Genomic DNA, 12756 nt, shown 5'->3' with positions numbered 1-12756 from the left:
AGCCTTATGTCACCTCCTTAGGGATGCTGCATAGAATTGTTGCAATATTTGGAACCACTGGAAACTCTTTGTGTACCACACAATTTGTGGGCCGCAAGTCTTAGATCATTCCCCAATTGCCTCCTGTTGATTTTTTGACCGGATATATCACTGTATTACACCGGGACATAGATGGCACGATAATCCCCTGGTCCAGGAGAGCCAGTATGGTCTTTCTGATGTCTTCCTCTGCCTCTCTTGACAGTGGGTATTGTCTTACCCGGAGTTATACACACAACAACCCTACATCGTGTGAATTCGTAGTCCTCAACTGTGGGGGCACATGCCATAAATCTTCTTTGAAAAATGGGGATGAAGTTACTACTGCCATTAAGGGACACTGCACTCTATGGTACTGTATTATTATGTCAAAAGGGATGCACATTTCTAGAATTATTTCCCCTCTTTGTCATTATTCTCAAACAATTCATCATCCGTCACCTCCTTTTGCTGCACTGTTGGGCCTGTACAGAGCACTGTGCACCACTCAAATCCATCCCTATGTACCCCTAATAGGACAATCCTTCTGTCTGATACTACCAACCCCTGCAGGTCCAGCGATAGTATTGTCCCTGCTACCACCTCGGGTGACACAGCTGGATGAAAAATGAAATCAGTGGGTACTCACCAGCACTGCTTGGCAATCTGGGGCTCCGCCTTCACAAGCACTGTGAAACCATGAACACCACCTCCCTTGCCATTGTGTGGATTATCAACATCGCCCTTACAGCACACATCCCAGGCATACAATATACTACTCCATGATCTGTAAAGGATATAGTCATGTTTAACTTATTGAGCAGATCCCTACCCAGTGAATTGACAGGGGACTATTAGAATATATTAGGGGCACCCGTACTCTCTTCCATCCCACCTTTATATCCAACTTCTCAGTGTGTGGAACCTTGGAAACAGCCCCAGATAACCCCTGTGTGTCAAGATATTTTCCGGATAGTTGAACGTTGCATTCCATAACACATGATTTAGTTGCACCAGAATCCACCATAAATATGAATTTCTTGTTTCCTATCTCCACCCCCACCAATGGTTCCTCTTCAGGGTGGATAGTTGTCGACAGGACCAGACACGCGATTGCCTCTGTGGGCTGTCCAAATCACGATACGTGCTCGTTAAAGGGAACATGAAGGGGCTCCCTCCTGCTACTGCTGCTGCTCCCCCAAGGAGAGCGGTTGCTCCACCTGGTGCCTCCACCCTGCTGTTGTTGCAGCAGATGTCAGGCTTGTGTGTCGACGCTTGGGGCTGCTGATTAAACATTTGGTATTACCTCAGAGGATACTCCTGGTTTCTGGTAACCTTGATCCTGTTGCTGGTATCATAGTCCATGAGGTCCTTGGGGCCCTTGGCCCTGTTGCTGCCGCCCATAGTTATACCCCCCACTGACCTGCTCCTGCATTCCCTTGCGAAATGCCCTCACCTTAAATAATTCCAACATTGAGACTGTCTGAACCCACATCCTCTTGGTCAAAACCCTCCTCCTCTTGCTCTTCGAAATCCCCCTCTTCCTCTTTGTGGCCCTGCTTGCTGCCACTGTGGGCCAGAGTACTGTTGTACAATGCCCCACTTTCCTTGTCCTCCTTTTGCCCAGAGTGCCGCAATAGTGAAACACACAACTTGCTGGGTATTCTCTGTTCCCTCCACCTATACTGGCATTGACACGGTCGCCTGAACTGCCTCTTTTGCCAATTTTTTCTCTACCAACTTCGCTTTATCCCCGGATGCCTGTGTGCCATTTCTCTCTCCCGCTCCTTAATCCTCTTGCAATGATGCACTATTATGCTCTGTATCTCCGGCCACCCCTTCGCCTCAAATGATATGATATGATATGATATGACAGTGTATTTATATAGTGCCCCTACACAATGCGTTTCAAAGCACTTCAATATCCACAATCTTATCCAATGCCATATGCACTTCCTTTGCAAAAGCCCTGTTTAAAATAAAAGAATGGTATCGATTGATCCCCTGGCCCTCCCGTCTCTGCTCTCCACTTCTGCATTTTAAGAATAAATCCAACTGGGTCCTCATCATCACCCATGGTATATTGCATCAGTGATTGTAGATCGGGAGTGTCCAGAAACGCCCTACATAATGCTTTCCATACCAATGTTCTAACTCCATTGAATGATGCCCCATTATGCGCTTCATCTCCCAAGGTTACTCCCGGGTATGCAGCCCTAACCCACACACCTCCAGCTTGATGCCCAACTATGGCAACCAGTAAGCTCTTCAGATTACCTATTGCAAGGGGCACCCCTGCCGTTTGTTTTTCAAATTTGCACATACACTTGCTCATCCCTGCTGTAAGCTGTGGAAGGGGCTTAATCAAATTATTCTTATGCATCTGGGGCCAAGGCACATACACAAAAGTCAGTCATACAAATCTTCAAGTCAACACATACAGTATATAATACTAATCAAGAGGATAAAAGATATGTATACAAGGACTAAAATTGATAATTTAAACTTTTCAATACTTTGTATTTAAAAATTGGTAACATAAAAATAAGCACCGCTAAGCTCTCAAAAGTGGCTCATTTTCAATGTTACATTAATCTCTAATGGATTAGCTTTCTTTAATATCATAGCTCAGAGGAGAACCAGCTTGCAGCCTCTGGCCATAACATTGACTACCTGCTTCCATTGCTCTGTGATTTAACATCTTCTTTCGTAATAGCCACGATCTGTGGATATACCTTGCAACCTCAAAGACTACATGTGGTGAAATACATTGTCTCAGGAAGCAGCCACGGGCAGAGTTCCCAATCTCACTCTCGTGTATAGGGATTTTTCGTAGTGCGGGAAATACAATCTTGGTATGATTTTCTACCTTGGGTTATAACTTCAAGTTAGGTGGGGCCCAATTTAAGTTTAAGAGCATCCATAGCAAAGCAATCCCTCGCCCTTTGGGCTGCCAGGACCCTTTGCACTTCCCTAATTCCCAATGGCTTATCTAGGGGGGTTTCCCATGAATTACTAACCCCTAATTCTGAAAGGGTCTTTTTTTACATGATGAACTCATTCTATAGATTTTCTCCATTTAGGGACATTATTTGATTTAATGCATCTCTGTTGTTCTCTAACCCTACTTGATTCCACAGTTTTAACCAGAACGCTGCTGGGCTTATCAATGCTTTAGAAGCCACTGGGGTTACTTCTAACTCCAAGAGTAACAGTGGAGATGGGGTGCTCTTATGCAATGAAACCAATGTTTTCAAGAACTTTAATTTGGTAGAAGTAAATGTTCCTAAATTCGCATAACCAACCAATTCTGCCCCATACAATGCAGCCAGGACTGCTTGTTTTGTGTATTGATCTAGTGATGGTGAGATTGAGCCTTGGCCATGGCTCGCATGGAACACCTGGATAGAACCCACATATTTTTCCAGGGTATGAACAGACCATCTCTCTGATTCTTGATATCTAACCCCAAGGTAGTGAAAGTGTTTAACTTGCTGAAGTTTGTTTCCATTCACTTTTAACACCAAGGGAATGGATTTTGAGAATCTTGGCTTGAATACCATCACCATAGATTTTCCAATATTTAACTTCCGGCCAACGCTTTACATTTAGTCGTGAAGATTTCCAAGGATTTCTTTTGTCTTTGTGGAGTTGCTAATAGGACTGTGTCATACGCCTAGAATAACGTTGGATACCTGTCCATACCCAGTTTTGGACAATCCTGACAATCTTTTAATAATTTGTCAATTATTTCTTGAATGTAGAGATTGAACAAAAGGGGGGGGCCAGTGAGCAACCCTGTCTCACCCTTGTTCCTACTTCAAAGGCCATGGTATTTTCTCTCCCCCTAAATAATAGCAAACTGAAGCGCTATTTCCAGAATAGAGGAGACTGATGATCCTAATCAGGTGAGATGGAACTCCACTTGCAGGTAAACTATTCCATAGAATTTCCCTTCATACTGAATCAAATGCTGTCTCCAGATCAAGGAGGGCAGCATATACTTTCATTTTGTTCAGTACTGTGTATTTTTGGATCAGCATAAAGAGTAAAAAACAGTGATCTATTGTTCCTCTATTCCTTCTAAAACTGCCTTGTAGCTCACATATGATATTGTTAATATCAACCCATTCTTGTAGATAACTTAGGATGATGTTTCTGAAGAGTTTACCCATACTATCCAAAAGAGATATTGGGTGGTAGTTAGCCCGGGTGTCTCTTCCCACTTTTTTATACAATGGTAATATCATCGCTTTGTGCCAGGATGCAGGAATTGTGCCAGCTCTGATTACCGCATTGAATATGCTGCACAAAATCGGGGACCAAATAGCCACCTCATCCTTGAACAGATCCCCAGGGATAAGATTGGCCGTGCTGCCTTACCGCCTTTTTGAGGGGTAATTGCTTTTGCCACATAACCTATGGTTAAACACAGTCCAGCTCTAGTCTTCAGGAAGGTCTCATCACAGGCTGGGACTACAGACACACATTCTTCTGATTTAACGTACAACCTTTCAAAGTGCAGCAGCCACACTACTGAGCCTATACAACATTCTAATGTCTGGTCCCCTTTCAGCTACTTTTCAGTTACTAATTGCCAGAATAGTACATTATTCTTATTTTGTATGGGCTCGGCCATACTTGCCCATTTGGCCCTAACAAAATAATTTTTCTTGGAGGCTACTATTTTTATATTGTAAGCGAGTCCACGTGACCTAATTTTATCTATATTCCACTTAGACTCGATACATGCAATAATTCCCTTTTTCGCCTCCCCACACTTCATCATACCATTAATTCTTACGCAAACCTTTCTTTTTAATTATACCCTTCAGGACTGAGATATGGGGAAGCAGTTTTTCCTTTAAACCCTCAAATGCTTCCAGTACACACATGTCACTTGACTCTGTATTACTGATAGATTGTTGGTTTGGGATGATTGAACCATACAGAGATGGTTTGCCCTTCCAATCTATCTCTTTCCCCCACTTGACTGTTTTACATGCATGTCCACCAATAGATGTAACTTGGTTAGATAATTCTCCTTTCGGTCTAGCACTCCTTGAGCCAAGGCCTCTAAAGTGTGCACTCAGTGGGTAATGGCCACTCTCGGGTCCTATCTGGACCTTAAAATCGAGCACTAGCGGCCAGTCTACACCTGAGACACTTATATAATCGATAAGTGATGACCCATTATGGCCCTTAACAGTTACTGAGGGGGGCTGATCTTTTGGGAATTGCCTGTTACACATTCTTAAATTCAGATTTTAAAGCAAACAAACAGACTCAATTGCTAGTCGGTGTAATCTTGCTGGGGGTAAAACTATTGAATTAGGGATGTCCCATGCTGTATCGTGGTCCTCCCATAACCCCACCAGTGGAGCCACAGGTTCCAATTGAAGGTCGAAATCTCCCGATACTAATACCAGGCTCCTCGCCCATTTCCCCTCCTAGATAGTACTTAATATACCACTCAACTGATATAGGGTCTGCATTCCAATTTTGGACGATGGCCTATTGTAGACATTAAACAAGTCCAGCTGGTCCTTGTCCCTTATGGAGATGGAGAGCCATTGTAGGCCCAGCAAACCTGGATTTTGATGCTTGACCTTAGTTAACATCACACCCAGATCATAACATCTCGACTGGGTATACCCCTGGGGCCTTTTGTGGCAAGTACAAAATAAGTTTGGTAGCCTTGGAAAAAAAACAGGTTCAGAAGAAAAGGTCTCATATAACACTATGGGCCTCATTACACGGACGGCGGTAAGGGTTAATGGTCACCGTTAATGGTAACGGCGACCGTTAACCCTTACCGCCGTACTACGAGGTCCCTTTGCGGGTTGGGGAATTTAACACCTGCTTTTTGCAGGCGTTAAAACCCAACCCGCAAAGGGACCTTGGTGCTAATTACGGCACCGCAAATTTGCGGTACCGTAATTAGCACCTTCCCCATTCCCATTATGCCCTATGGGGAAAAAATGGGAATGGGGAAGGGCAATGGTGGAAGGGGGAATTACCGCCCCACCAACCTTGGAGTAGGGCGGTAATTCCCCTTTCCGCCAAGGCGGTGCCGGTAATTTACTAGCATGGACCAAGGAGCTAATAGCACCTTGGTCCACCGCCTACCGTGTAATGAGGCCCAATTACATTAAAGGTTCTCATGAATGAACACCAATTCATATCTCCCAGAAAACTATTTAATCCTGCTACATTCCAGGAAATAACGGAGAAACCGTCATTGATTTTATCCCAACTACCCCCCCCCCTCCCATTATCAATCCACATCCTCCAGATCACCAAGTTTCCTAATTTGGATCCTATATTGTCTAGAGTATTCTTGGTGGTTAGTCATTTTTTCCTGCTGCTCTTGTTCCCCATTCTCTAAGAATTCTGCCATCCCTCTAGGCTGGAGATACTTCAGCGATCTTAAAACAACCACTATTTTCCCTGCTATCATGGTCCTACTGTCTATACTTAACAGTCCATCAACTGGTGCCCAGGATCATAAAACACCAGAATAAAATCCAGGTGAGCATGTTGTGTTCTTCCCCTCACACAAAACACTATATAGTCCCTGATTATAGACAGACAGCCTTTTGTGTGTCAAATCCAAAATATACACCTATTTATTAGTCCCTCCTGGTCCTCAAACATTCCCTCAACCTTATAGGGGATATAATTCATTATGACCGAGGGGTGTGGATGCCTCCCTGGTGGGTTTGGTCTATTCATTATTAGACATCTCGCAGATGTACTTGGGCCATACTTCTTTTGGCTGAACAAATTTGGACCATTCCTCATTGGGACCCTATCAGGGAAGATCAGGCTGTTTCTCGTTTGGCCTGGTAGAATGGGACCATTCCTCATCGAGGTCCTATCAGGTGGGTTTGGGACATTCCTCCTTGGATCCCATCTGGGTGTTTACCCAAAGCTAATGTATATGGGCCTGTCAATGGAGGGGCCATATCGGCTTGTGTACTGTTCAGGGTCCAGTCCTTAATACTGGGACCACCTAAGGTGTTATAATTCCTCCCGTTCCAGGGGTTGGTTAGGCCGCTAGAGGGCATGATACTCATAACTTTTCTTTCAGATTCTTTCTTTTGGGCTTGAGGTCTTCCCTTAGTGCTGGAATCTGTTGTAGCACATTTTATCCTACCTTTGACAGAGGCTCTCAAATCATCCATCTCGTTTTGAATCTCTTTCATTACCACTAAAAACTCTTTCATCCATTCTCCTATGTTGGTGGTGAAGATCTCTTCCACTGACTTTATTAAGTCATTCACCAATAGGCCCTGGTTACGGTAAACCATGTTGTCCTTTACTCTCTTCAACTTGCTTGTATCCTCTGTCTGTGTGCCTACTGTATTGGACTTGGGGGTGTTGGGGCTGGCTCCTCAATTTCTTTAGTACTACGGGTTTCCCCCCTTTTGTTACTCATTTCTTTTTACATCCCCCTCTCTTTTTATGGCCCTAATTGCCAGCCAAAAACAAGATGGACTGTAGCACATGTGCGTTTTCGTGGCCTACCACCCCACGACCCCCACTTGTGCCGGGTTGCTGTAGTGATAACAACCCTGTGCCTGGCAGGACAACACCATCCTCTGGCTCCATTGCGTCATCATCTGAAAAGTAGAGAGAAAAAAGGTCACTACACATGTTACAAGCACACTATACACACACACATAGACATCACACAGACACCAAACACATCAAGCCGGCATGTCACACACAAAAGAGAACCTGCATTGCATGCTGGGTCAACTTGACATTGCTTCTGTGATTAGGCATGTAGAAGGGTGTTATATCGCTCAGAAGTGGGTTGCTGTAGTGATAACAACCCTGTGCCTGGCAGGACAACACCATCCTCTGGCTCCATTGTGTCATCATCTGAAAAGTAGAGAGAAAAAAGTTCACTACACATGTTAGAAGCACACAACACACACACACATAGACATCACACAGACACCAAACACATCAAGCAGACATGTCACACACAAAAGAGAACCTGCCATGCATGCTGGGTCAACTTGACATTGCTTCTGTGATTAGGCATGTAGAAGGGTGTTATATTGCTCAGAAGTGGGTTGATGCAGTGCAGCAAATATGTACGTTACTCACTATCTACATGTACAAGTACTTCATGATGTGTATCAGAAAATGTGAAGGCAGTGCAAGGTCAACTTCAGGCATCACATGGAGAAGTGCCAATTGGATGTGTACACCACAATTGTCCTGGGCAATTGGGGTGAATGGGGTGGGATGCAAGATGTTAACAGCACCCCTGCACCTGCAAGTATGTATGTGACCCCGGTGATGAAGTGACAGGTCCCGCAATGCTCAGGCACCCCAAAACTGCAGTAAAACAGTGCATGCAACCCCTGCAGCTTACGTGCGTGGAATTAACCTCCCGCAGTACGCAGTGGCACCCAGGAACACGAAAAACACGTACGCGTGGGATAGGCAGGCTACTATGACCTCGAAAACGGGTACGCGATACACAGGGGCACCCACAGTGGGATAAATAGCGTGCACAACTCACCGTCAGACTAGCGCAATGATGAAAAACACGGGTAGCCAATACCCGTACCAAAATAAGAGATACGTCCTTGATCCGCTGTGAAGTTGTGATGGTGCGCGAAACAACACGAAGAAGAAACACACACGTCGGTCCCCACGAAAGGCACGTACAGCAAACTGCTGGCCCCGCTCACCTTTAACCCGTGCTGAGGGAAACGCCCATGCGCATCATGTCACTTACGCGCTTAGGCCCTTTCCTTGAATTACACGCATTCACACACGGATGTGTGGTTTTTTCACGTGCTGATCCACTATGCACCCGTGTTGAGGGAAACGCCCATGCGCGCTATGTCACAGATGCACTTACACGCTAAGGGCCTTTCCTCGAATTACACGCTGACGTGCACTTTTTTTTACGGCCCAATCACTCTGTATCAAGCTGGCCACGCAAAAACACACAGAAGACCACGCTCCTGCCCAAAAGGCCATTTTCCTGCCCCCAAGATCCCCGAGCATGCTCTCACCTACCATCTGCTGCTGCCTGCCTGCTGCCCACGTGCCCTGCTATTTGGTGCCTGCACGTCAGCCATCTGCAGGGGTCCAGTTGCTGTGTCCACCCCTGCTGGAACAGAAGACTCCCGACTGGATACCATCGCTCCACAGCCCAGCCCCAGGACCCAGTTGCCCACCCACGCCTGCCTCGGGGGTCGCCATGTTGGGGCAAACACCATCTGAGACCACTGGCGACCCCCAGCCAGAGAGGCAGAGGGCCACAAGCTTCAGTGAGAAGGAATTTGGTGTCCTGGTGGAGCATGTCCTGGGGCATTTTGATGCCCTCTTCGGAACATCACGCGCCAACAAGGAAGGACGGGAGAGGATCTGGGAGGACGTAGTGGTTGCCATCAACGCGGAGGCGGTGTCAACCGGTGACATCAAGCACGTCCGGAAGCGCTGGGAGGACTTCAAGTCCAGGACCCTCTACAAGGCCCGGCGCTTCGTGAAGGCAGAGGATGCAGAGGGGTGCCGGGTCAGCATGAGCAACATCCAGATGAGGGTCCTGAAACCCATAGGCCCAGCGCTCCATGCCCAGATCCTTCAGAGGCAGACCCGTCTGGAGTTGAGCGGCAAGTGGCCAAGCATTGCTGTGTGAGACAGGGCATGTTGCAGTGTGCTGGTAGTCTGATGCTTGCCTGTATGTGTGACATAGGCCATGTATGGATGTGTGTGTGCAGGGACATCATGGTCATGCATGTGAGACCAGTAATGTGTGAACCACATGTATGGTGCATGTGTTCCAATGCAACATGGGGAGCTGTATGCAGAATGCACACATGAATGCATGCCAGTCTATGTTCTTGGACATGGAGGTGGGGTGAGGGATAGATGCTGCTCTCATGTACATGTATGGTGTACATGTGTGTGTGTCTGAGAAGTGTGTGTGTGACTTTGAAACGCCATGGATGCATGACACATGTTCATGACGATGTGTAGATTCACTCATGCAGTGCGGTCACCGTTGTATCCACTGTGTCTGTGGTGTATGAGCCATGATACATGACCCTCCGGTGATGTGTGTGCATGGGATCAGTATGAGCCATGATGCATGTGAGTTTTAAGGCAACATTTTGGTTAACAGAGGCCCTTGTACATGGATGCTGATGTTGATTGCCTGCGCCGTGTAGTTTCTGCATTTATGTTGCATGCATTCACCCATGTGTTGTGAGGGACAGGATGGAAGTGACGTTTGACAGTGCCACTCATGTGTTATTGCTTCCTGTCTAGGAGACTATTGTACAGTACCCTGATGCTTGTGTTCTATATCTCCCTCTACGCAGCGTCGAGTAAAGAAGAGGGCGGAGACGGCGCTGTGGAGCTAAGCGGTGGGGATGCCTCCACCGGGCGGAGATGCAAGACCCAGCCACCCTCCCAGTAATTGCCATCATCCAGGAGAAAGGGGACTGGTGTCCGTCTGCCACTACGGCTGTAGCGGAAGGGCTGGGTGAGCCCCCACAGGGGCTTGCAATGGTGGAAGACGGTGCAGAGACATCCAGGTTGGTGGTCTCCACAGAGGAGGAGGAGCCCGCTACTGAGCCACACATGGGGCCTGGTGGGGGTAGTACCACTGGTGTGAGTGGTGCAGTCCAGGGCCAGGGACATGAGGCAGCACAGGTCGCCGCGGAGGGGCCTGTGCATGTCGCTGTCCCTGACCCTGTTAGTATGAGTCTTTAGGTTTTGTTGCTATACCAACAGAGGCTACCAGAACACTTTACTACTGTGACCTTTTTTGTTAATTTTACGCTTGTTCTTTCCAGGCCAGGTCACAGTTATTGGATATTCCTGGTATCCCCTGTTACTCTAGTTTTTGGCCAGGAACATCAGTGACTGGTGTGGAGGGTGACCCTGTGTCCCGATCCACCACAGGCAGAGGTTTCAACACTGTCTGACCCCTCAGTCCAGGTGTCGCGGACAGAGGAGTGCCCACATCAGAATCACTCACCCCTGACATATGGACCTGATGCACATCCAACTCGACATGGACGTCAGAGTGGTCATCAGGGCTGGACTAATTGCCAGCCAAAGACAAGATGGACTGTAGCACATGTGGGTTTTCGTGGCCTACCACCCCATGACCCCCACTTGTGCCAGGTTGCTGTAGTGATAACAACCCTGTGCCTGGCAGGACAACACCATCCTCTGGCTCCATTGCATCATCATCTGAAAAGTAGAGAGAAAAAAGGTCACTACACATGTTACAAGCACACTATACACACACACATAGACATCACACAGACACCAAACACATCAAGCCGGCATGTCACACACAAAAGAGAACCTGCATTGCATGCTGGGTCAACTTGACATTGCTTCTGTGATTAGGCATGTAGAAGGGTGTTATATCGCTCAGAAGTGGGTTGCTGTAGTGATAACAACCCTGTGCCTGGCAGGACAACACCATCCTCTGGCTCCATTGTGTCATCATCTGAAAAGTAGAGAGAAAAAAGTTCACTACACATGTTAGAAGCACACAACACACACACACATAGACATCACACAGACACCAAACACATCAAGCAGACATGTCACACACAAAAGAGAACCTGCCATGCATGCTGGGTCAACTTGACATTGCTTCTGTGATTAGGCATGTAGAAGGGTGTTATATCGCTCAGAAGTGGGTTGATGCAGTGCAGCAAATATGTACGTTACTCACTATCTACATGTACAAGTACTTCATGATGTGTATCAGAAAATGTGAAGGCAGTGCAAGGTCAACTTCAGGCATCACATGGAGAAGTGCCAATTGGATGTGTACACCACAATTGTCCTGGGCAATTGGGGTGAATGGGGTGGGATGCAAGATGTTAACAGCACCCCTGCACCTGCAAGTATGTATGTGACCCCGGTGATGAAGTGACAGGTCACGCAATGCTCAGGCACCCCAAAACTGCAGTAAAACAGTGCATGCAACCCCTGCAGCTTACGTGCGTGGAATTAACCTCCCGCAGTACGCAGTGGCACCCAGGAACACGAAAAACACGTACGCGTGGGATAGGCAGGCTACTATGACCTCGAAAACGGGTACGCGATACACAGGGGCACCCACAGTGGGATAAATAGCGTGCACAACTCACCGTCAGACTAGCGCAATGATGAAAAACACGGGTAGCCAATACCCGTGCCAAAATAAGAGATACGTCCTTGATCCGCTGTGAAGTTGTGATGGTGCGCGAAACAACACGAAGAAGAAACACACACGTCGGTCCCCACGAAAGGCACGTACAGCAAACTGCTGGCCCCGCTCACCTTTAACCCGTGCTGAGGGAAACGCCCATGCGCGTCATGTCACTTACGCGCTTAGGCCCTTTCCTTGAATTACACGCATTCACACACGGATGTGTGGTTTTTTCACGTGCTGATCCACTATGCACCCGTGTTGAGGGAAACGCCCATGCGCGCTATGTCACAGATGCACTTACACGCTAAGGGCCTTTCCTCGAATTACACGCTGACGTGCACTTTTTTTTACGGCCCAATCACTCTGTATCAAGCTGGCCACGCAAAAACACACAGAAGACCACGCTCCTGCCCAAAAGGCCATTTTCCTGCCCCCAAGATCCCCGAGCATGCTCTCACCTACCATCTGCTGCTGCCTGCCTGCTGCCCACGTGCCCTGCTATTTGGTGCCTGCACGTCAGCCATCTGCAGGGGTCCAGTTGC

Source organism: Ambystoma mexicanum, chromosome 6p (genome assembly GCF_040938575.1).
Source record: "Ambystoma mexicanum isolate Mex_15411 chromosome 6p, UKY_AmexF1_1, whole genome shotgun sequence".
NCBI lineage: Eukaryota > Metazoa > Chordata > Amphibia > Caudata > Ambystomatidae > Ambystoma > Ambystoma mexicanum.
This window is presented reverse-complemented; position numbering follows the sequence as displayed.